The sequence below is a fragment of the Prionailurus viverrinus genome, chromosome C1, assembly GCF_022837055.1.
Source record: "Prionailurus viverrinus isolate Anna chromosome C1, UM_Priviv_1.0, whole genome shotgun sequence".
Taxonomy (NCBI): domain Eukaryota; kingdom Metazoa; phylum Chordata; class Mammalia; order Carnivora; family Felidae; genus Prionailurus; species Prionailurus viverrinus.
In genome coordinates, this window is record NC_062568.1 from 180,895,379 (window position 1) to 180,921,587 (window position 26,209).

Genomic DNA, 26,209 nt, shown 5'->3' on the forward strand with positions numbered 1-26,209 from the left:
CTGGAAGGTCTCTCTGAAGAACGGTACCATATCATGGGCTGTGCATCATTCTTTGAAGTTAGAAGTTCAAGCATTAAGTCATTCTTAGTGACAGGGAGTGAATGTAGTTGATCCCATGCATAATTTTCATCCATGCCACCATGGCCATTATCTTTGGACTCACTGAGCAAGTTCTAGGATGGCCAAGGAGAGAGACCAAGGTGGCATGTGTGCTTTTTTTAAGTGTCCTAAGTGACTGCTCTCTTCTAGACATTAACGTAAGTCACAGATCTGCATGCTTTGTGCCCACTCCCATAAGCCCATTAACATAACTCTTCCCCCAGGACTCTCAGTCTTTGTTCCTTCTTGGCCATTGACCAATTGGAAGAACCGTTCATCATGGAACGGGAAATTAATATGTATAGGTATCTTGGACCATTTCTCCCTTGATAGGGAATCCATGACCAAGTGGACTGACTCATTGGGAACCTTTTCCTTCACTCATGTCTTTCAGGACCATCACTAACAGGGTCTATCCTCAGGAACAGTCCTCTCTAGCAGCAGCAAACCACACTCAACTATCTGTGAACCAAGCTCAGATCTATTCATCCTCCATCAGTTGGTCATAGGGACTACTTGGCGAAGCCATAGAGTGAATGGCATGAGGAAATGACGTGGGAGTCTGACACACTTGTTCTTATAATTTATTCATGACTTTCAAATGACTACTTTCGTCATACAGGGCATTGCTGCTGTTCCACCCAGCCTCATGCCTCAGTGAATCCATAGTGATCCAATAATACCAGCTCATGACAGGCAGCTATGATCACAAAGTCTCTTGGTGTCACATGGTTGGGCATCTGGTCTCTACCAAGTCTCAGAAGCAAACCAGGAGATATTTTTCTTTTCTTTTTTTTTAAACTTTTATTATTTTTATTTTTTTTTAATGTTTGTTTATTTTTGATGGAGACAGAGACAGAGTGCAAGCAGTGGAGGGAGAGAGCAGAGAGAGAGAGAGAGAGAGAGAGACAGAATCCGAAGCAGGATCCAGGCTCTGAGTTGTCAACACAGGGTCCGGGCTCTGAGCTGTCACCACAGAGCCCAACACAGGGCTTGACCCCACGAACCGTGGGATCATGACCTGAGCTAAAGTTGGACACTTAACCCACTGAGCCACCCAGGTGCCCCGGAGATATTTTTTCAAATAAAGAGGATTTCTCTGGCCCTGCTTTAAAACTTAGAAGTCTGGGGGAACCTGGGTGGCTCAGTGGGTTAAGCGTCTGACTCTTGGTTTCAGCTCAGGTCATGATCTCATGGTTTCTTGAGTTCGAGCCCTACATCAGGCTCTGAACTGACAGTGCAGAGCCTGCTTGGGATTCTCTCTCTCTCCCCCCCTCTCTCTATGCCTCCCCCACTCATGTTTTCTCTCTCAAAATGAATGAATAAATAAACTGAAAAAAAAAATAAAACCTAGAAGTCGGCCCAAGACTGTCTATTGGAGCTTACCAAAGACTCCAATGCCCTCATTCTCCATAGACACTTTGGGCACCATCATATCTGCTAGTCAAATCGCTGGAGTGGCAGGGCAGCTGGCAGATCAACTGCAGAGCCCTCTTTTCTCAAGGTCCTAGTCAAAACTGGAATTTTCTGAGTCACCTGATAAAAGGGTCAAAGCAGTATTTCCAAGTGTGGCCAGTGCTACCACCAAAATACAACCAAGTGTTGTGCCTCTTCCTTCAAAGTTTCTACCCAGTGCTGTCTGCGGCCCAGGTTTGCGCCCGGTGAACTGTCAGGTGAGATGTGCCCTAACTCTCCCTGAACCCCCAAACTCTGAAAGAATGAGTTGGGGTTATTGGGAGCTCCTCCTACCCCACTTCTCTTCTGGGACGGGCAGATTGCTAGTTCTCGTCTGTCCAGACATGTCACATTTAGAACACCAGAGGGCGACCACTCCCCACAGATGGCAGTGCCTTGGCCAACAGCAGTCAAACCAAACGGTGGCCAGTCTTTCTCCTTCTCCTCAGTCAGGCCTGCACGCCCCATGTCAGAACAGTGCAGTACAGATCCATGGATCCAGATACAAAGATCCATGGTAACAGGGAGACCTGGGCTTGAATCTCAACTCTACCAGTTACTTCCTATGACCTTGAACCAGTAACCTCATCTCTCCAAGTCCTGGTTCCTCAACTAAAAAAAAAACGGTACAAAAATAGTACCTGCTTCATAGGGTTGCTGGAATGGTAAGTGAAATAATGTGGTAAACAGCACAACATTGCCCAAATACTAGTTATTCCTAGGCATTTTAATAGTTAATCTAATTTGATTCTCACCAGACTCCTTACAGCCAGAGTAGGTAAACATGATTCCCACTTTTCAGATGAAGAAACTGAGGCTCAAAGGAGTATAATGACCTGCAGAAGTATGACGGTAACAGCAGTTTCATTTTCTATGTCTCTCTCTCAACCACTTTACAAGTGGTGGCAGCTGGCCTCAAGAGACTTGTCTGAGATTCTGGGATTCTGAGGCCCAAAGAGGACAATAGTTTACCCAGTGAACCAATGACTAATCCAGGACCCCATGAGCCATTCCACTGCACTCCCAACCCCCAACATTCCAGCCATGGCCCCCAGACACCCTGAAAAGACACCGCCTCGTTAATCTGCTCTAGATTGCTTGCTATAGGATCCTGTCCGTGAGTCTGGTCTCCCTCAGTAGACTGTGAACAAAGAAAAAAAATTCTCAAGGAATATATATTACTATGGAAAAGCATATTGCTAGATGAGACAAGGGATCTACAGAACTGCAGGTACATGATCCTAGTATGTATTTATGTATATCAGCAGAGAAAAAAGTGGAGGGTTATAACACACAATGGGAAAAATGCTTGTCTCTGAGTGGTGGAATTATAGGTGTTTTTTACATTTTTCCCTTGCACTTGTGTGTGTGTGTGTGTGTGTGTGTGTGTGTGTGTGTGTTTCTGGATGTATCCAACAAGCATGTTTTACTTCTATGATCAGAAAACAATGCGTGTGTGTATGTGTGTGTGTGTGTGTGTGTGTGCGTGTGTGTGTTACGCTGTTTCAAGTGTCTATTTTAAAAACTACCACATAAAGAGTCAGAGATCTCAGGCTGTCCTCCACATTAATTTCTTGTTACTTTGTACAAGCTCTGGAATGTTCCAAAGCCTCAGTTCCTCCACCTGAAAAGTAAGGCGGTAACTCCTGTCTCCCCTTCACCCTGAGTCTTAGAACCTTCTGGCCTGGAGGCCATCTGTTGTTCCCCCTTCACCTCAGCCAAGCTTCCAGGCAGATGGGACCCCCACCTCTGTCTCCACTCCCCCAATTCCGCTCACTAATCCCCCACCTCCTCATAGCTTGGGTTTTGCCCCCTGTTCTCCAGCTTGGACTCTACAAAGGTCACTGGTGGCCTCCTCATGGCCAAAAGCCACGGGTCTGCACTTTCTCTCTAGCTCTGTCTCTTCTTTCCAAATCCCTCCCAGTTTTCCCAGCAAGGGGCTCTCATGGTTGTGCCTTCCTCCTTGAAGCACACTCTTCCCTCGCCCCCTCTGACCATGGCTGACTGGGGTTTCCTCAGTCTTCTGGCTGCTGCTTCTCTAAGGTTCTGCTTCTCAGAAGGGGCTCCTGGCTCCCAAGGCCCTTCCCTCTATCTCTAGCCTGCCTTGTTGACCTTGCCCACACCATGGGCCTATCGAATGGCTCTCACTCCCATCACCAGCCCAGACCGCCTGAGCTCTGAGCCTGATAACAAGTCCTGTAGAGGCCCACCCCACACTCAACCCCAGTCCCCGTCTGTTGTCTGCCCATGGGTGCTCAGCCCAGACTGCCATCCCCTCTCCCACCACCACCCAGGTCCTTGTCAGTCACCTCACAAGTACTTCTGGAATCCATCCCTCCTCTCCAAACCCTGACACAGACCCTAGCACATCTTCCATGACTGGTGAAGCCGTTCTCAAAGTCTGCCTCCCACTCACACCTCACAGCCACTCAGTGGGAGAGTTCTGCCCACCTTCTGGCAACACCCCAGACCTTTTGAGCACCCCGCCCCCTTCCCTTATCCACTCAGGGGATATCATCACACACCTTCATACCTCTCATCCGCATGGCATCCATGGGCTCCCCACTGGTCTCCTTGCTTTCACTTGCTCCCTGCAGCCTAGACTGAAATATAGATTACATCATCAGCATCATCAGAACCATGATTGAGCCTTACTATGTGTCAGGCATTGAGGGCTTTACCTATATTATCACTTATTCATGAATTCCTCACAACAACCATATGAGGGAAGTACTATTATTATCTCCATGTCCATTATTATCTCCTCAGAAAAGTGAGGTATAGAGAGTTTAAGCAACCCTTTTTGGTTATATAATTATAGTTGCTAACGTCTTGAAACTAGGATTAGAATACAGATGATCTGACCTGACCACAGAGCATCAGCCCTTAACCATTCTGCTATGCTGCCAATTTGCCTTTTTTTTTTTTTTTAAGTAGGCTTCATGCCCAGCACAGGCTTGAACACATGACCCTGAGATCAAGACCTGCGCTGAAATCAAGACTCAGACGCTCAACCAATTGAACCACCCAGGTGCCCCCTCAACCTGTCTTTTTGCCAGAGATACTTCTAGGATGAAGTCCACGCCCTTCTCCCCAGCCTCTGAGGACCCTCCTATAGAGCTCAGACACCTTTCCAGTCCTATCACCCACTGTGCCCAATGGGTACCCGCCTGCCCTCCTGACTGTATACCTCACCTGCCCACTTTTACACTTTAACCCATGCCTTCTTGCTGCCTGGTGCCTGTTGGCTCAAGCCCTCCTCCCAAGCGATCCTAAATGCCTCTTCCTCCATGCAGAGCAGGCTGGACCAGAAAGCAGCCGTGATGGGGGAAAGGCCAGTGACTGGGAAGCAGGAGGCCTGACAACTTGGTCATTCCCCTTCTGGAAGGTAACGGGGGTCTGGGCCCCTGGCCCTGGCCCTGGGCCCCAGTTTTCCCATCCGCAAGATGGAGAGGTAGGACCAGATCATCGTTAGGAGCTCTCCTTGCTCTAGCAGCACAGGCCCTATGTTCTCATGGTCCCCGAATTGGAGGTGAAATTGCTCTCTTTGAATCCCTTTAACATTCACAGAATGGAGAGAATGTCAGAACTGGGAAGGACTTCAAAGGACATATAATCCCACCCCCTCTCATTCCCCCAGGGATGCTGAGGCCCAGGGAGCAGCAGAGGCCTGTCTAGCCATCTGGGAAGTGGGAGTGGTGAGAGGGAGGCCGTGCTCTCCACTTGATGGAGGACCCATCTCAGCAGGTCCTCAGCCCCACAGAGAAAGGGGTGGGAGGAGTCTAGAAGGGCAAATGAGCCTGGCTCCTGGCGGCTTGGCCTGCCGGGCCCTCAGTAGTTTTCCATAACCAGCAGGCCTGCAGCCCAGGGCATGTGCTCCCCTCTCCCCTGGCCCCCCACATTCCTCTGCACACTCAGGCAGCAAAGTGGCATTCAGGGCTCTGTTGGGGCGGGAGGGAGGCAGAGACCCAGACACAGACAAAGAGTCACAGTTATCAGTAGAGCCATAAACTCCAGGCCAGAGAGATAACGCAGATCCCGATGAGGCAAAGGTGCCCAGACACAAATGACACGTGCAGATACACTACGCCCACACTGCCAGGCACGTAGACCCATTTGCAAAGGCACACACAAATAGGACTGTGATCCAGAGATATTCATCTTATGCATACACACAGTCGCATTCACACCCCGAGGCTCACGTGCACACTCAGCAGACACCAACCCCCATTCAGGCCCCTGTCATCCTCCCCCCTCTCCCTCAGCAGCCCTCCCCGCCCGTAATGCCTGTGTAGGTCAAACATTGGTCAAGAAAGGGGAGAAAAAACCTGAGCTGCCCCAATCCTGGGAGGCGGGAAGGAACTAGACAAAACCCAGGAGCCAGCCAGGCTCCCCCAGCACTGAGAAGGCGCCACTTTTTCATTCCAAAGAATTCACTGGACAATCCCCACCCTGTTCCCAGAGGCCTGGGTGAGGCTGGTCTGGAGCACCACCCCCGCCATGACCCTTTCTCTAGCCTCTGAGATTCCAGCTGGGTCCCCAGCTGCTAGAGGCAGAGCAGAGGGGCATCCAGGACCCTTCCCCTGGTTCGTTTCCCTGCCAGTCTGCTCTCCGGCCCACCTGCCCCCTCCACCCTCACACCTGTCTCCCTCACTGTATCCCACTCCCCACCCCTGCCCCTCCAGCCCCACATCTGGCCTCCAAGAGATTAACTCCAGACCTTCTCTGGTTCTCAAGAACCCAGCAACACAACTCCTTGACCAGATGTACCCGGTGACTTACATCCTTGCCAGGGCCTCCCCCTGGATATTCCATGACTACCTGGTGGCAGGTGTGATGGCATGCACCCGCTGCCTCAGGTCAAAGTTGGCAGAGGTGGGCTCCAGTCCCAGCCTGTCTGAGAACGTTGGCCAGGTGGCGTCAGCGCTTTGAGCCTCAGTTCCCTCATTTATGAATGGGACTCATAATGCCACCTAGCCCTCAATTATATATATATATATATAGTTTATCATGGGGCCTAATTCGAAAGGCTGGTTTTAACTAGGAAATGGGCTGTGCCACTTGGGTCTAAGTGATTCAACCTGCCTCAGCCTCAAGTTCCCTACCTGGGAAGTGGAGTACCCCTTGCTACCTTGAGGGCTGAAATAACACCGTTGGGAGCAGACGGGTCTCCACGGGGGCCTCCCGCCCCAGGGCTCCCCTCCTCCACGCCCACCTCGCCCCCAGCCCCCAGCCCTGCTCCCGGTTCCCACGCCTCCTGGCCCCAGCCGGCGAGGGCTGTCAGCCGGAAGGGATTTGCCGCCCGAGAGCAGGGATCAGCTGCGTCTGCACAGAGGCAGCCTTGTCCCGGTGGGGACCCGAGGCCGCTGCGGGGCCCCGCCATCACGTTGCTCCGCGGCCGCGGTGCCAACGGCCACCCCGCCCCCCGCTCGACTTCGGTCCGCTTCAAGGGCCGGCGCCAGATTTCCTGGCCCCGCGCCCCGAGGGCGGTTTAGGGGTGCCCGACGTGGGAGCTGCAGGGCCTCCAGGGCGCCCAGTTTCCGCCCCAGCTGGAGGGGGCCGCCGCGCACCACCCTCCCCCTCCCTCTCCACCTGCCAAGCCCACCAGCCAAGCCTTCCCGAGAAAGGCGAGGGCTGGCCTCCCGCCCCCCTCTCCAACCCACGCGTCCTGACTCAGGACCACAGATTTCCCTGGAAAAAAAAAAAAAAAAAAAGCCTTGCCCCTTGGGAGGTCTCTCAGGATGAGGTCAACCAAGGATGGATAGGGGCGAGGGGAGGCCTGTGTGAGTCTGTTCCATTTTGGGACCAGCTCTGGGGTCAAGTTGTAGGGATCCAATGAGGAGGGTGTTCTGGATCTGAGTCTGACTTGGAAGCCAGTCCAGGTGTGATCTGGTCCAGGTGTTGGAATCTTCCCTCAGTGTTCAGAGTTTAGATGTTGGGACCCTCTCTGGGTGTTCTCAACTGGATGTCAGGATCTTTCCTGAGGTTCTGGATCAAGCTGTAAGAATATACTCAGGCTGTTCTAGGTTTGCAGTGGAAGCCGATCCAGATGCATCTGGTATAAGCGCTGGGATCTTTTCTCGGTATTTAGAGTCCAGCTGTGGTCTCCTCCAGGTCAGATTGCTGGAGCTTTCTCTGGCATGGCGGCTGGAAGCCCAGACAGTGTATGTGATCCAGAGCTGGGGATCTTCTCTGGGTGTCTGGCACTGGGACCTGCCCTGGTAGATCAGGTACAGGTGTCACCAGCTGCTCTGGGTTTGTTTGGGGCCTCTAGACAGGAACCTAAGAGCCAGCCCCAGACCCTCCCATTGGCCTGAAGGCAGACATCACTGCTAAGTCTCAGGCCCAGCTCACTGCGACCCCTATGAGACCAGTAAGAGAAGGCCCCTGCAGCTCAGCTTGACGTCCCTCTTAGAACCCGGGAATTGGAGGCAGACCCTAGACTCAAGCTGGGAATCAGTCATGACCTCACTCTGTCCAGAGGCACCTCCCTTCCCTTCTCTAACTTCAGTTTCCTCACAGAGAAGGTGGAAGGATTGTATTTGATACTCGCCAAGGGCCCTGTACCATCGTCTCCCTGGCCCTCCCCCGTGCACCACACACACAGGGACGCACACTTGCGCGCATGCACTGTACTTGTTCGTACCTCACACTTTTGTCCACTCTCATCTTCCCGCCTGGAATGTCCCAGTCTCTCCTTATCCCCTCCAGCCTCTCCCAAGCCCTCAAGCCTCTTTCCTTCCAGAAAACCTGCTCCCCTGAGCCAACGCTTTTTCAGGTGCAGGGCATGACCCCTTCCTGCCCTGAGAAGAGACGCCAGGAAGCCACCGACCCCGTCTGACTTCTCCACTGGGCTGGGAACTCTCTGAGGGCAGGGTCTTGTCTACTCCTGGCCCCCACTCTGACACCTCAAAGTCTCGTGCTCAGTTCAGCCACCATCCCAGGCTGGCAGTTGACCCTTTAAGAAGAAAAAGAATCTCTTTAGTCTCTAATATGCTGGTGGGGTGGGCACTAAGCGGATTTGGGAGCCTGTCTCCTGCCCGCACCAATCCTCCTTTCCAGGCCATTGCACCCATGTGACAGGCAGTCTGGGGCAGTGGGGAGCCCTCCGGACCACGTGAGCCCAGGCGGGTAGCTGGAGACTGACTGCCCAGTTCTACCTCTCCCGGGTAGCTGTGTACCTAGCAGAGAGAAATCAGAAACCCCAGTTTCTGGAGTGATCTAGAGCAATTACCCCGCTCTCTGGGCCAACCTGTACAGTCGAGCCTGTGCACATGAATGTCCACATATGCACATACACACACACGTATACCTCTCAGAAAGGGAACTGAGCCAGATGCTGAACTAGGCACTTTGCAAACAATATTTCTCAGTCCTCAGAAAAGTTTCATAGGAATCATTAGCTCTATCTGCAGCTGAGGAAACTGAGGCCCAGAGAGGGGGAGGGGCTAAGCTGAAACTACACACCTGTTCAGCGTGGAATCGGAATTCAAAGCAATGCCCTTGCATGCACGCACGTACACACATTCACACATCCACACACTTGCACAAGTGCACACACAACTTTCCCACACTTGTGCTCAACCCCTAAGCCAGTCACTGACTATGAGAGCTAGAAGGGAGCTTAAGAGATCACCGTGTCTATGCCATTCCATTTTACAGAAAGAGAGAGGGGAAGGGATTGATTTAAGTTTTCAAGACATTGCAGAATCAGGACTGAAATTCACACGTCCATTGTCACACAGAGTCACCTGTATACACAGCCACATGCCACACAGCTTACCCACAGACTCTTACATACAAGCCCACGAATGCAAACATATACTTGCACCCATGGATGGTCATTCACACCCCACATGCAACCTTTCTTGTTTTGTATGTCTGCACATATGCCATTGCACATCTACTCATCGCATGCATGCACACACACACGCCTGTCATATATAGCTGCACACAGTGCACATTCATGGACATTCATTCTCACATGATCCTGACACCAACATATCTACTTACACACACCTGCACACTTACACATGCCCATGCTCTCTCACTCTCAAATCACATGTACCCACTATCCTGATGCAAAAGGGATCAGTTGACCCTGATCAGAAACCCTGCACAGCTAAGGCTGGACCCTCGGCGGGAGCCACACACGGAGCCTTTAGGAGGGGCAGCCCTGGAACCAGCATGGCATTGCATGGGTGTGCCCTGGCATCGCACTCCACAGCCCCGGGGAAGTGCGCTCTGCCAGCAGGTTCCCACAGGCCCAGGCAACTCGCCTTGGCCAAACCCAGCAGGTAGCCCCAGAAAGTGCCGAGTCATGGGGCCAGGAGTGGCCAGGCCAGGCTGGAGGCAGGACTAGTTCTGGCTTGTGAGCTAGTATTTGTCTTCTGCCTGGAGCTGCATAGAGGACTCTCCTCCCTCCAAGGACCAGACCCTGAGTCCTAAGGCCTCTTCCCACACCCACCGAAGATGAGGATCTGGGGGCAAAACACCCATAACTGCTAATGGGATTTGCCAAAGTTAGTGAGCCATCTGACTCAGGCTTCAGAATGACACTCTGAGATGGTCCACTTAAGTCTTTCTCAGTGACTGAAACCCAACGTATGTATCAAATACAAACTAATCTCAAAATCTAGCCCATAAACAGTGACAACTGTCACAGCTCTATAATAACAGATGCTCTGTGCTGGAGACACGTGAACAAATAATTACAACGAAGGGGTTGAGGGCGCCTGGGTGGCTCAGTTGGTTAAACGTCCGACTTCTGCTCAGGTCATGATCTCACGGTTCGTGGGTTTAAGCCCTGCATTGTGCTCTCTGCTGTCAGCAGAGCCCGCTTCATATACTCTCTCCCCTTTCTCTGCCCCTCCCCCTCATGTTCCCTCTCTCTCTCTCTCTCAAAAATAAATAAGCATTTACAACGCAGGGTTCGGGACTGTAACACAGAGACGGATGGACATGGTGACAGAACAGGGCAGAGAGTTCTCAAGTTGGACCAGAGATGAGGCCACTCGACCTGGGTCTTGAATGGCAAGTCAGAGTTCACCAAGAAGCTTTCCAGAGGGAAAATTGTGTTTCAGGGAACAGAGAGCAGCTTAAGTGTGGGCTGAGGTGGAGAGCTGGAGGGTAGGCTGGCAATACAAGAAATGGGGCAAACTGGAGTCAGCCATTTATCAAACATTTATTAGGCACCTACTATGTGCTGGATTGTGACACATAAAATACACAAGCCTGTCTCTCCAAGAGCACAAGCTCAAGAGTCCCAAATCCAAGTGCTTTCAGGTGCCAAGCAGGTGATGTAGATGAGTGAAATGGGTAGGTGTAAGCAATAGAGGCCAGTGGGGGCCTGTGTCTAACAGCATAGTCTATGCCATGGCCAAAGCCTTTATGCTCAAGAATATTTGTCGATCTGTGGCAGCCAAAAACAAAAAACAAAAACAAAAAAACCCAAAAACTCCTTTGTAGGCTGGCTTCAGGTGGTAGACCGTGAATTCGCAGCCCTTGGTCCTAAAGTCTAGAACCTAGATCCTAGAGTTTGGAGGAAGCCTTGAATAGAGGGCTAAGGAGTTTGAACGTGGCTGTGTGATGGGCCTAAGACCCAAGGGAGGTTCTTGCCATGGAAGGACATTTGTGACAAAAGCCTCCTAGGAGAAAGCCCTCACACCATGATCATTGGACAGAGTAGAGCTGTATGTATTGCCCAAGACCCTGGAGACAAGGATAGCGTTCTGCTTTGCCTATCACGAAACTGTTGCCTGGTAAGGGCCACTCTGCCCTCACATGAATCTTCATCCTCACCCCCTTTCCTACTCCTGACCCCAAATCCTCCTTTTCCCACCCACATCTTACATTGAAAACTGAGTACATTGGATCCCCCACATTTCTCTCTCCCCACAGAGGACATCCATCTACACACACACACACACACACACACACACAGTTCTCTGTAAGGTGAGGGGCTTAGAATAGTTGATCTAGGAATGATTCTTCATGCTCCATCTCATGGAAACGCCAGAAGGGCCTTAGAGATGAAAATGCCTGACTTGGTGTTCTTGTTTTCCTGAAGTTTCATGGATACCTGGGGACTAGATTGCTGTCCAGACAGGAATGGGGAGCCCCCGGGGTTCAGATGCAGCTCTCCCATTATACAGGGAAAGAGGGAAACATGGCCAGGCACCCAACACAGCCTCCCCCCTCCCCAACACATATGCAGACCGCAGATGCTTGGCTGTGGAGCCTGGGAGCTGCCCTGGGCACAAGCTGGCATGCCCGCCTACCCTTCACCAACGGCAGCCTCCCTCTTGGACCCTCATTAAATTATTCCACCCCACTGGTACGAGGCTCAGGCTGCCTTTGATGTGTGCCCATCCAGCTTCTGAGGCCGAGACCAGGCCCTTCACACCAGTCCAGGCTGATGGGCTCTGACAGCTTCCCTGGGGCCCCGTGGTGGCAGGAATGCCAAGGCCCACATTTACACCCACCGGCCACATGCAGAAGCCCGTGCACAGCCAGAGATTCCCACACTTACCTGCAACAGTCTCTCTCTCTCTCTCACACACACACACACACACTGTCCTAATGGGACCTGCACTGTGGCACACATGTGTGTACCTGGCACACCCACATGCGCTCAAGCACACCCACGTGCACATACTGGTGCACACACACATTCATACACACCCATATATGACACTTTCCACACACATACCCTCACACGCTCTCGTGATCTTGCACACTCACCTCACGGCACCTGGGTTCTCCTATGGGGCCTCCTGGGCCTTCCTCCTTGCCACTTGGCTGGCGTGTGAGGTCTTCTGCAATCACATCTGACCTCCTCACCTCCCTCATCTTTTGGAGGTCCTAGCGTTGTGATTATGAACCCGGACACTTGACTTCAGTTCTTGGGTATCCCGTTTATAAACTGTGTGAGTGTAGGCAAGTGACTGACCTCTCTGGACCTCTGTCTCCCTTCCTGAAGAATGGGAATGGTAGTAATATATTGCTACAGTTGTTTTGTGGCTACCCGACCACCGAGAAAGGTGCCCGGCACACAATAAGAACTCAGCAAACGTTGGCTCTTGTTTCTCGTCCATTCCCTTTATGAAAGGAATTGATCACTGACTGCTTTGTGTCCCACCCCTGACCCGACCTGAACTGTTTCCCTAGACTGTGAGCATCTTGAGGACATCGGGCCTGGTGAAATTCATCCCTTCAGTCCTGAGGACACCGATCACATGGCTGTCCAGACAGGCATGGGGAGCCCCTGGGGTTCAGATGCAGCCCTCCCGTTGTACAGGGAAAGAGGGACACGCGGCCAGGCACCCAACACAGCCTCCCCACCTCCCCTAACACATATCACAGTACTGGACACGGATTACGGCGAACGTCAGCGGTATGTGAGGGAGTGAATTGTGCCACATCATGATGAGGTAAAAAGAAGCACTTGTGCAACTGATTATTAAATATTATAGAAATGATGTTGCCTAAAGCACTGATAGAAGCCATAATGACATGCCAGTAATTATCGCTGACTTTGCCGAACGGGAGCTCGGGGCAGGCTCAGAACTGAGGGCTTTGTATGTAATGTTTGCAGTGAGGCTATGAGGCTGTGGCGGGGTGTGTCTATCATGTGGGGGAATGAATGAGTGGAGCATGTTGGATGTTTGCAATGGAAGACTCTACAGTAGCCGGAAGGGACAGAACAATGTGCACACAGTCACATGGACAGACCTCACATTTATAGTGCAATAGTGTTTTTTTTTTTTTTTGTTAACCCCTCACAACGCATACTTTATAAAGACGAGCCCCTTTGAAGGACATATTTTTTTAGAAATCATATCGGAGGGGTGCCTGGCTAGCTCAGTGGTAGAGCGTGTGACTCTTGATCTCCGGGTCATGACTTCAAGCCTCAAGTTGGGCATAAAGGTTTCTTCAAAAAAAAAAAAAAAACACACATATTGGAGTAGATTCCTGGATTGAGGAAGGGAGTAAGGAATGAGAATAGGGATCTGGGAAGAAGGGAGGAAATTAAATTAGCAGAGAAGAGTATGAGTAACCAGCTCCATGCACCCGAGGTCCAAACAAACAGAATAAAATAATCCGTGAGCATGTACGTTTTTATCTCTTTTACAGCTGAGAAGATAAACAAGTGATACAGTCGTTCTTTTATTTAGGTGTTGATGTTATGCTATCTAAACAGCACCACTGTTGATAGTTTTCCTTAATTAAAAAAAAGTTTAATTTTCATTTGATGCTTTCTCTTTCTCTGTCCCTCTCCATCTCAGAATTATTTACCGAAGCCCTGATTAAAACCTAAACTAGTTTTGCCCTGGGACACAGGCAGACCCCGAGACTTGCATGCCTTGTAGAGGAACGAATGAATGAGGAAATGAATGAATGAATGAGAGAATGAGGAAGGGAAGGAAGAGAAAGAGAGGTAAGAATGAAGGTATGAGAAAAGATTCCACAGAAGCCTCAGTATGGGAAGATTCTCCCAGAACATTCTCTTCCTTTCTCCACCCCACCCTGGGCGTGAGTCCTGGGTTGGGGTAGAAGAAAGGGCAGAAGCTAGAAATGGGGCTGCCGATCTCTTCACACCCTCCCGTCATGAGAAGGGTTGTGCCCAGTGTCAGGAGACAGCAGGAGCTGGCACCAGGTCCCGGGTCCCTGGATAGCATGGCTCCAGGGATCCAGAATCCTACGTGACACGAGCCCCCTACTCCAGAGGGACGCTGGGGCACCCCTTGTACTAGCAACAGCAAGGACAGTAGCAACTACTGTTCTATTTGGTATGGACCTTTCCCCCATTACATCCCCTTCAATTCTCAATCAAGTGTGTACATTAAGGATTATCCCCAATTTTGCTGGTGAGAAAACAGACTTAGCTTAAGAGTCTCTTAAAGTTACTCAAGTTAGCGTCATTTCAGCAAACAAACCGAATGCCCGCTCCATGCCAACTCTTCAAGCATTTCATCTGCCTTAGTGCATCTGATGTCACAGCAGCCATTGCCTCTGTCTCACAGACGATGACCTGAGACACCGAGCGGAAGTGACTGCCCAGAGTCACACAGTTAATGTGGGGGGAACTTGGAAATTGAGGCGAGCTGGTCTGACTCCAGAGCTTACTCTCCCCACTCCCAGGCTGTGCGGCCTTTCTCATAGCAGAGCTGGGACAGGAACACAGGGTGAACCAGCCATATGGAGTGGGTTTCGGGGGGAGGGACAGGACTGTTAGATTCGTTGATGCTTGTGGAGCCTGGCTCCCTGCCAGCCAAATGGGGGCCCATTGGGAATGAGGTCAAGGGCACACAGTGTCTGTTGCTAGCCCCCTGTTGGGGCCTCACCGTCTGCCCACAGCTTCCCCAAGGGCCCCTAAGCCTGGGGAGATGGGAGAGGCTGCCTCCCTCCCCCTTTCCCAGCCAGAGCTGAGTGAGCTAATCCTGGGGAGAAGACACATTAGTCCAGGAGAATCAGTCCCAGCCTGCTCTGCTGAGTCAGCAGGAAGTACAGGCCTTGCTCTGCCAGCTACGTGAGCCCCTGCACGGCCACCACGGCTGCCTCCATGCCAGCCCGACGTGGCCCCCACCACGGGCATGCCCTCAGATGCCTGTTTCCTGCTGACCTGCCCCCTAGAGCACTCTCCAGCTCAGCAGTCCTGAGCCTCCCTCCCTGTCTACTTGCCTAGCAACAGAGTTATTTCCAGCATCATCCCCACGGACCCCCAAAAGGCAACCATCTCCTCTTACACAGAGAACTAATCCTCACCAGGATGGCAGCAAATGGGAAGGAGTGTTTGGGGGCAACGTAGTGAGGCTTTCCACGTCCAGCACACTGTCAGCTCCAGAGAGCTCCTGTAATATTGGGGTCTCTGCCTGAACTCGTCCCTCTCTCAGTGTGATCACCACCATCTTGGTTATCATCCCCACGTCCCTATGACCGCCAGTATCACTGTGACCATCACCTTTATCGCCACTACCATCAGTCTGATAGTAAGGCTACTAGCAAATTCACCACTGATGCCAGCGCCCGCACGCCACCACTTTCATCCGTCGGTCCCACCACCTGAGCCAGGAAGGTGTCCCCGACGCCATCAAAAATGGTGCTGTCGCTAGCACTGACCCCAATGCCACTACCATCACCGCCAATACAGAACATCACTGAAGTCGTTTTGACCGACTCCTACAACAACCCTTATACCAACCCCATCATCACTGTCACCACCGTCCAAGATGATTGTCAATTTGCTACTCCATTACTGCTCCCATCATTACCATAGCTACAATCAATGCTGCTCAACTGGACACCAGCAAAACCCACCTCCCCACCGGTATCACTACCACCATACTATAAACAATACCACCGTCACCCTAACTACGATCAATACTGCTAACCATGGCGCCACCGACACCCACACCGCCATTCCTGTAGCCGCCACGGAGCTGTCGGCAATACCCCCACCGCCATGAACACGTCATCACCCCCAACACGTTCACCGCCACCACTCCACCTCCTCCTTCGGATGAGAAACTTCGCCGGTTACCTGAGCCAGCTTCTAATGCCAGGCAGCATGCGAAAACAACAGTTGGAGAAAAGCAAACGCAAAGTTCTTCCAACTTATTGTTCTGACTATACAATTATACGCCCACTCACTTCCCATTAATGTCCTCCTCTGGACAGACTTGATTGTTTCGCTAAATTGGTTCATTTGTCGATTCGCAGAGGAACAGCCATGCATGCCTGAAAAACACAGAAGTGGTTATAGGAGTCACCCCCTCCTGCCTGTGACATCAAGAAGTCCAGCTCCCGACATCACACGCGCTCTTCCCTCCGAATCTCCCTCCAGACATTCTGGGCCCCTGTAGATCTGTCTGTCTGTCCAGTGTAGACTTAATCCCTTTCCTTCCCCAACTTTTGTTCCGCTCCTCTAGAGCAGAACAGTATGTGGGAAGAGTGCTGGCCTGAGAGTCAGAGCCCTGCATTCTAGCCCTGGCTCCACCACTAACAATCTGTGTGGCCTCAGTGATCACACTTCCTTTTCTCTGCCTCAGTTTCCCCACCTGAAGAGGGGTGTCCTTCTGACCCTGGGGCTATGAAGGTTTTTTGAGCTGAGAAACTCCCAGGACAAATCTGAGCCCTTTTCCAGAAGACCCTTCAAATGGGACATCAGGGACTGTCATGTCATCCACTGGTTCCCCCAGGAGACTCCCCTGGCCGGCCTGTCCTGGGATCTGTAGCCCTGAGATGCTGCTGCCTGGGCAGGGTGGGGTCTCAAGGGTTAAGCAGGTCAGGGCTGTGCGTGAGCAAGTATCTCAGATGAAAGGCTGGTCTGAGGGAATGACATGTGGCTGTTGTGGTTGGCAGGCCAGGGCAATGGGACCAGGCTAGGTCCCGAAGGAAACCCCCTCCTGGTCTCACCAGAACAAAGTGGTGTTTTACGAAAACGCCATTGTTCTTGGGCAAGTCTTTCCCATCTCAACATAAACCAGGAAGCAGTGCTTCCTTTCCTTGGGCGAGACCCCAAGGTCCCCCCACCGGTGGGAGTGGGGGGAGAAGAACAGAGTTTTTCCTGCCTTGAATGATCTACCACAAAGCCCCTACCCAGCTCTATGCAAGGCTTCCCAAAGTTGGTGTGTGTGTGTGTGTGTGTGTGTGTGTGTGTGTGTAGGTAGGAAGAAGAAACAGAGGGGCACCTAGTTCAATCTCTTGTCTCCAAAAGAACTCTGTAGCCTGACCCAGACCATGAAAGAGGCATCACTGTCCTTCCATCTCCCCTCACCCTGGTGTCACCCGGGCTTCCTTCTGTCCCCAGCAATACAGTAATCCTGTCCCTGCCTAAGGCCTTTGCACATGCTGTTTCCTCTGCTTGGAACTCTCTTCTCCCCTTCACGTGCCTGCTCCTTCTCATCACTCTGGTCTCTGTTCTAACCCTCAGTGAAGCAGTAACTGGTAAAAAGTGTGTCTGCCTTTTCTGACATTCTGTCTGCTCAGCGAGGGCAAGGACAAAGCACCGTCTCACTCATTGATGCATCCACAGCACCTAACACAGTTCGACCCCAATGTATGTGTGTGTGTATGTGTGTTCCCCACTCCCCACCCCCTCCAATAAAGCAAACAAGTCACAGCCTCTCAGGCAAGGGAGCCATTTCCCTTCTCAAGCTGGAAGATCAGAGCATCTCAGACCTTGGAGAGGATGCAGTCCAACAACTCCACTTCCCTGAAGGGAAAACTGAGGCTTAGAACCTGGAAGGTCCCGGCCCTTGGTTGGTGAGTGGAACTGCTAAGTTAGACTCCAGGTCTCCTGGTGCCAAAGGTACTGGGCAGAACATGTCACCTAGTTTCCAAGCTTGGGCACAGCCTGGTGCTAACTCTCTCACTTCTTTGGAAACCAGACCCAGCACACTGGCACATTCAGAAACTCGCCCAACCCACTTTCCCCACCTCCCTGAGAACTGAGCCCCTCTTCACCACCACCACCTCACACTTCCCATCTATCACATTTTGCTTTTAGCCAGAGAGAGGTGAAATAACCCTCATGGGTCCCCCATGGGTCAAGGAAGCAGAGTCCCAGCTTTCTGCTTCTCTAAATTTCATTTTTCTTTCTTGCAAACAACATTTCTGCTTTTGTTTGGATAGCTTTTGCTTGAACCAGGAAGGCTCTTTCGCTTAAATATTTGTGGATAAAGGGAGAGGGGGTATTAATACCTCCTCATAGGGGTTGCTGGGAAGGGTAATTGTCCCTAGCACAAATAGATGCTCAATTAATGCTAGATCCCTTTGAAAAATGTAAATGTGCCACGCAATGCAAAGTACTGTGCTTTCTAGGCAAGGAGTATTTATAAATCACTCCTCTTTGCTCTACCCTGACAGCACAGAGCCTGCCTGGGATTCTCTCTCTCCTGCTCTCTCTGCCCCTCCCCCATGCGCTCGCGCACATTGTCTCTCAAAAATCAATAAACAGTAAAAAAATTGCTCCTTTTATAAATGGAGCTCCTTTTATAAATAAATGCCCCATTTAAGAATTGTTCCCTGAGGTTGGCAGGAACTAGTTCAGGGAGGGAATGGTTAGTCTTTCTTGCTTTACAAAATAATGCATATTCCCAGGTAGGACTTTAAGCAAGCGAAGGAAGTGGAGATGAACAAGTGAACACAGGTGCCACTAACACCACTTCCCGAAAGGAGAGACCACGAAAGAGGGGAGGGAGCTGGCTGCATTCCACTCCATTCCTTTGTGACTCCGAGGTTTATCTCAGATCCCCAGCTGGGGGGGAGGACCCAGACAGAAGGATTTGTGCCTCCAGGCAGGGGCAAGATAGGGACAGATAAAATTCCACCCCACGAAATGATGATAAGCAGATAGTTAAAGGGATTTAAACCCCCTGGGGTTGGGAAAGGGAGGGGAGGAGAAGTGGCCTCTACTCCCAGGAAAACTGAAACAAAGGACTGGATACCCAGAGAATTTCTCACCCTGGGAAGGGAGAGCAAGCAGTTGAATTCCACTTAGTGAATCCAACCCTAAAGACAGAGGGGGTTAATAACCTTTGAATTCCCATAGAGATGCAGCTTAACCTGGGCAGTGGCTATGAATTTGCGATCACAAGCTCAAGTGTGTGAGTTCTTTCAAATCAAATTAAACCTAACTGTGCATCCCTTTATGCTGCACTGATGGAAAATTCCAGTTCCATTATTGGGAGGGTCTTCCCTGTTCTGAGGATGCACAAGAGTCTGGAAGGCTTATGTTGTGTCAGAAAAGAAGAAGAGGAGAAAAAGAAGAAGAAGAAGAAGAAGAAGAAGGGGAGGGGGAAGAAGAGGAAGAAGGGGAAGAAGAGGAAGAAGAGGAGGAGGGGAAGAAGAGGAAGAGGAGGAGGAGGAGGAGAGAGGAGGAGGAAGAAAGAATGACCCTTTGAGCTCCTAGCTACTCAAAATGAGGTCTGAAGGCCAGCAATATCAGAGTCCCTGGGGAGCTTGCTGGACATGCAGAATCTCAGGACCCCCACCCAGGCCTATCACATCAGAATCTGCGTTTTATCCAGATTCCCAGGTGATTCATGTGCACACTAATGTTTAAGAAACACTGCAGACTAGCCCAGATACCGACAGCTTCAGTGGATGGAAGGAGTGTGGGAGCCTGAGGTCCCAACTCCCAAGGGAACCACACAGCAGCCTCTGGAATTCTGCCAGTTCTTTCCAGGACCCACCCACCCATCCCCCTCTCCTTCCTCCTTTTCTTTCAGCACAATCCCCTCAATAAACTCAGGCTTTCAATCAAAAAAGCCTGAAAGACCGGTTGTCTGCTGGTGACTTCTGATTTCAGCCCCGTCTTCACCAACACCCCCTGAGGCAAAGGAACACAAAGACGAGGCTCCCTGCTCTCCAGCTGGGCTGGAGGAGGGGCAGGATGGGGAGGGACCCAGGGAGAAGAGACACCACCAACCCAAAATAACATCTCAATCTATTATCCTGCCACACTTGTAATTCTTTAACTCTTGCTCTCAATTATATCTGGATTTAAGAGTACAAAACAAAGGCTTATGCTGTAATTTTAATGGACTTGTTTTCATAAGGAAAAAATTGAGCCCCAGAATCCTAGAAATGATTGCTTCTAAGACTCCCAAGGATTTAATGAGCTCCTGGCTTAAGGATTAAACTTAAAAAAAAAAAAAAATCAATGGAACGTGTCTACAGTACCCCCTTCCAAAATAAACCACATAGAGAATCCCATGGTATAAACCAGAAATAATATTGGTTGTCAGGTAGGGGCACAGAACCCCAGCTAGGTTCTTCCTCCCCATTCCCATAGCAACCCCTGCAGTGACTCAAGCAGGCCCCCAGGCTCAAGGGACCGTGGGGTGAAGAACCAACTTCAGCCCACCTTCCACCCAATAGTGAAAGCCTCTTCATGGCTTTCCTTCTCCCACTTGTGATCTCTCAAAGCCTCTCCCACTTGTGATCGCTCAATGCCAAAGAGAAGTAGCACCGGCAGCCAGACCCATCATCCAGCAGCACCCAAGACTGGAAAATTCTTCTATGTGATGATCAGAATTCTCTGTCCCTTTCTCCCACAGGCCCCCGTTCTGCCTAGGGCACTGCAAGGAATCTTTCTAGCTCCTCCTTCCCATGATTTACAGGCAAACCTCTCTCTGGATTCTCTTTTTCAGATGAAACAGGCACTAAACCTATGATAAATGGATGAATAAATGAAGAAACAATCAAATGAAGGAGTGGATTGAAGGCAGAAAAGGAAAGGAGATAAAGAACAATCCTGATCATTCTCTTCTGGACACCCTCTAGCTTGAAAATAGTTTTCTTAAAAGGTGAAACGGGTAAAGGAAACTGTAGCTTTTGGAACTGAACGCAATACTCTGGAAAAACCTTAACTCAGCATTTTTTTTTTTTAATATGGATATTTCTTTTCTTTTTTCAATGTTTTTATTTATTCTTGAGAGGGAGAGAGCACTCACTGAGCAGTGCATGCACATAAATTGGGGTGGGCAGAGACAGGGGGACAGAGGATCTGAACTGGGCTCTGAGCTGACAGCATGGAGCAGGACGTGGGGCCTGAACTCACCAGCTGCAAGATCATGACCTGAGCTGAAGTCGGAACCACCCAGGTGCCCCTTAACCCAGCATTTTTCAAACTGTGGGCGGTGACCCATGTAAGTAGTAAAAATCAATTTAATGGCTCTCAACTATCATTTGGCTTAATGAAAGGATAGAACAAAACAGAACAGAAAACACTGTACTTTATCAATATTGGATCTTGATGTAAAATGTATTTCTTTTCTTTTTTTTAATGTTTCAAGTTTTTATTTATATTCTAGTTAGTTAACATACAGTGTAATGTTAGTTTCAGAAGTAGAATTTAGTGACTCATCACTAACATATAACACCCAGTGCTCATCCCAACAAGTGCCTTCCTTAATGCCCATCACCCATTTAGCCTCTCTCCCCACCCACCCCCCTCCATCAACCTTCAGTTTGTTCTCTATCATTAAAAGTCTCTCTTGGGGTGCCTGGAGGCTCAGTCAGTTAAGTGTCCAACTTTAGCTCAGGTCATGATCTTGCAGTTCACAAGCTCAAGCCCGGCATCAGGCTCTGTGCTGACAGCTCAGACCCTGGAGCCTGCTTCAGAATCTGTATTTCTCTCTCTCTCTCTCTCTCTCTCTCTCTCTCTCTCTCTCCCTGCCCCTACCCTGCTCACACTCTGTCTCTGTCAAAAATAAATAAATATTAAACAAACAAAAAAAGAGTCTCTCTTATGGTTTGCCTCTCTTTCTTTTTTCTTTCCCCTAGTTCATCTATTTTATTTCTTAAATTCCACATATGAATGAAATGATATGGTATTTGTCTTTCTCTGACTTATTTCGCTTAGCATCATATACTCTAGCTCCATCCACATCATTGCAAATGTCAAGATTTCATTCTTTTGATGGCTGAGTAATATTCCATTGTGTATATATACATATATATACTATATATACCACCTTATCCATTCATTTGGTGGACATTAGGCTCTCTCCATAATTTGGCTATTGCTGCTAGCACTGCTATAAACTTTGGGGTGCATGTGCCCCTTCGAATCAGGAGTTTTGAATCCTTTGGATAAATTCCTCATAGTGCAATTGCTGTGTAGTTCTATTTTTAATTTTTTGAGGAACTTCCATACTGTTTTCTAGAGTGGCTGCACCAGTTTGCATATCCACCAACAGTGTAAGAGGGTTCCACTTTCTCCTCATCCTTGCCAACATCTGTTGTTTCCTGTGTTGTTAATTTTAGCCATTCTGACAGCTATGAGGTGGTATCTTATCATGGTTTTGATGTGTATTTCCCTGATGATGAGTGATGTTGAACAGTTTTTCATGTGTCTGTTAGCCATCTGGATGTCTTCTTTGGAAAAATGCCTATTCATGTTTTCTGCCCATTTCTTAACTGAATTATTTGGTTTTTGGGTGTTGAGTTTAATAAGTTCTTTTTATAGACTTTGGACACTAACCCTTTATAGGATCTGTCATTTGCAAAATCTTCTCCCATTCTGAAGGTTGCCTTTTAGTTTTGTTGATTGTTTCCTTCATTGTGCAGAAGCTTTTTTCTTGATGAAGTCCCAATAGTTCATTTTTGCTTTTATTTCCTATGCCTCTGGGACACGTCTACTAAGAAGTTGCTACAGCCAGTGTCAAAGAGGTTGCTGCCTGTGCTCTCCTCTAGGATTTTGATGGTTTCCTGTCTCACATTTAGGTCTTTCAAAATGTATTTCTTACTGTGAGTCCCAAGTCAAAAAATGAAAGTCAGTGCTCCAACCCCATGAATTAGGCACCACCACTGTCTCCATTTTCAAGAAAAAAATGAGACACAGATAAATTAATGACTTGCCTAAGGTCGCCCAACTAGTAAGTGGCAGAGCTAAGTTGCAATAGGATGGGGTGGGGGAGGAAGGCAGTCTGACTCCAGAGCATTAATTTTGAACCTCTCCACTCCGTGGCTGTCAGAATAGAAATGGTCATGCCATGCAGGCAGGTAGAGGGTAGCATAGGACCAATCTCTGGACCAGGGGGCATCCAGCAGGGTTTTCCTCTCATACATCAGACACACATTCTTTTCCTCTGCACAGGGCACACCCTCAGCAGACACCAGTGATTGTTAGTGGAAGGACCACATTGCTGCTAGTCTGGGTCATAAAAACAGCAGGGTCCCATCGAACAGAATCAATTAATGCCTCCTCCCCTGAGTAGAGGGGTTCAAACAACCATGGGAAGGTTGTGCTACCCTGATTTGACCCATATGTCTCCATTAACCCTCAAAGAGACATGTGAGAGGCATTTCAAAAAAAGACATTTCAATCGCAAAATTGACCTTGGTGCCAGTGGCGCTTGATGAGGAAATCAGCCCTTCCTTAATTCATGTCATGTAGTCTAAGACATTCCTGATGTGTTATTCCCCTGGACAAATTCTGCAGCCTTTCTAGATCATAAGTGCTTTATTGGACTAATACTATCAGCCCTCTCAGATGTCTGTTGCCAACATCCACGGCCTCAGGGCATCTCATCTTTCTCTCCTGTGTGTCCCAAGACTCCTCCTCCATTGCTGACCACAAGACAAATTTTGGCATCACTCTTGAGTCTACTCTGCTATAAAAGGAAGCATATAATTTTTTATATGTAGGGAGTTGGGGTGTGGTAGATTCCAGACCCTGGCTGATGAACTCCCTCCTTTCTTCCTCAATGCAGTTCTTATAACAGCAAATTCTTATTTTTAAAGCCTATATCTGCGGCCCTTTTCCCACAACATGTTCTGGTAACCCTTCCTACAGGGGAAATCTGGAAAGTTAGACATGCCTTGACCTAAGTGAACCTGTCTTGGCTCCCAGTAATCCCTGCTTAGGAAAGGAACTTCTGGAATTTTGCCTAGGATTATGATAAGCTCAATGCACCATTTTTCCCATGCTCGAATAGAGGCAACATGTTTTTGGCTTTCTTCCTGGCACCTCTCACCTTCCCAGAAGGGCCCCCAGAATGACCCATCTCTGCCTGGAAGGCCTCAAACAGAGCAATGGCAGTTGGGGGCAGCCCCGTCTCAGCGCCCCCCTGGCCTTTGGTTCCTGTCAGTCAGAAGGGATTGTTTTACTTCTCTGGTTTAAAGAGCTTTCTCTTTAATGGAGAAGGCAGGGTCCTTGGGGTTCTGTTCTGTTCTGTCCTATAAACATCAAGAGCACACCTGCTTTTTTCTCTCTTGTTCTGAATGGGGTTTAGAAAGTCTCTTCCATCCTTGGTAAGTCTCGGCGTGTCAGGGAGGTGGGACGCAGCCACACCTAGGAAGGGCTTATTCTTTCTGTGATCTAAGCCTCAAACCTCGTGCTAAGGCTCGGACTTGCTCTGAGGAGCCCTGAGGAGCCCGAGTAAAGGAGGACTGGTGAGCAGGGCAGGGGCCTGGCCAAGACATGGTCTGCTGGGTGAAGGCCAGTAATTATTATCGAGGGGAGATGAGGATCTGCATCAAGGAATGTGTGTGAGCTTTGGAGTCACATCGGCCAGGATGGGGGATTGTGGATAACAATTCCGCCCTCTCGGATTGCTGGGAGGATTATATGAGATCATGTTTGTTAACTCTCCATGTCTGGCATGTAGTAAGGATTTAACAAATCATAACTGATATTGTTATCATGACTTTTGCTGTTATCCAAAGAGCTCTGGTAATCCCAAACTCTCCAAGGAGTCTGTCTTCGGGGTCTGCCCATGACTTGCCTGACCCCAGGAGTCCCTGCAGCAGCCTCCTGCAGCATTTAGACACCGCAAGCCAGCACGGGCCAAATTCACTGTGGGCCTGTCTCCCTGCTTACCCAGTTATGAGTCAGCCTTCTCTGCTGAGCCTCAGTTTGCTTACTTATCAAATGGGTATAACAACAGAGCCTGCCTCGTTGGGTTTTTGTGAAGGTTATTATGGGTAAGGGTCCAGTTTGGGACACGGTACAAAGTGGGACTCAAGGAACTTTGCTAAATTTCAGCTCACATGTCTGGGTGCCTGGCCTCCTTCTGGTAATTAAAGGAGGCTATGATCCTGAGGAGGGAAATGGAGACATTTCTTCAATGGCATTGGCAGCCTCTGGCAGAAAATCTGCTCCTGCAGGATTCTGGCCGGGCATGCAGTATGGAGGGAAAGGAGAAGAGAAAGAGAGAGGACTCAGAGAAAGACGATAAAGATGAAGCCTTTTCAGGAAGCCCAGAGACCAAAGTTCCATGACCAATCAGTGGAGAGGCTAAGATTAGAACCCAGGTATGTCTGACTCGAAAGCCTGTGCCCTTTCAACTACCAGAGGCTGTCAGGGGGAAGGTGTGGCCTTCCAATGGGGCCTCTGAGTGACTCTCACTTTCTGGATCCATCCAATGGACACTGAAAGCCCAGGGTCACCTGCTGTGATTCCAGATATGGAAAGTTGCTCCGGCTGCTGTCGGACTGTGATGCAAAACTGAGAAAATCCAGCCAACTCAGTGGGGAGCCCTTGAGCAAAGACTTCCCATTAGAAGAGGCCCACACTGGGCAAAAATGACCAGATCTCTAGGACCCAGATGCCCAGAGAGCATGACCTTGGCCTGAAGGCTCTGCAGCTGAAAGCTGTCATCTCCTGCACCCTTTGCAGCTGAATGGTGAGCCCTTCACTGAACAGAGGTCTGAGTGGTACCCTTCCATGGCTCCCACAGCCCACCTGTGCCCCACACGGATGCACTTCTCCAGGCTTTCAGTGGGATTTCCTCCTGCAGGGAAGAGACTTGGAACAGGGAGGTTAGTGGGACAAACTACAGCTCCCATCCCTGCAGCTGATCTTGGAGCATCAGTTAGTGCTCATCATGTCCCTCCTCCATGATCCCTAAGTCTACCCCAGCAGCACCTACCCTCTGCCCATGGCTATCACCTTGGCCAGCCCTCACTCCTCACCCCAGGGCCTCCATTGTGATTCTCCTTCCCAGACTTGTCGCAAACTTCACACCACATCTTTTTCTGTACTGGCACCTCCAACACCAGGATCTGGTGGATCGCATGGCCTGAATGGCAAGACTGCCTGTGCTACAGCCTGGCCCTCCTGGAGAGCCCTTTCCTGCTCTGGGCCCCGCTCAAAACTAGGAGCCTTTCTTCTTGGGGCACCTGGGTGGCTCAGTCGGTTGAG

General features: G+C 50.0%; 1 long non-coding RNA gene across 1 annotated transcript in view; it reads right to left on the reverse strand.

Moving 5' to 3' along the window:
• Positions 1 to 26,209, reverse strand: part of LOC125173843 (uncharacterized) — a 58,270-nt gene that overhangs the window by 1,662 nt on the left and 30,399 nt on the right. The window contains exon 2 of the long non-coding RNA XR_007155166.1: positions 4,088 to 4,157. This is a non-coding gene — a long non-coding RNA (uncharacterized LOC125173843). The remainder of the gene's footprint in view (positions 1 to 4,087; positions 4,158 to 26,209) is intronic.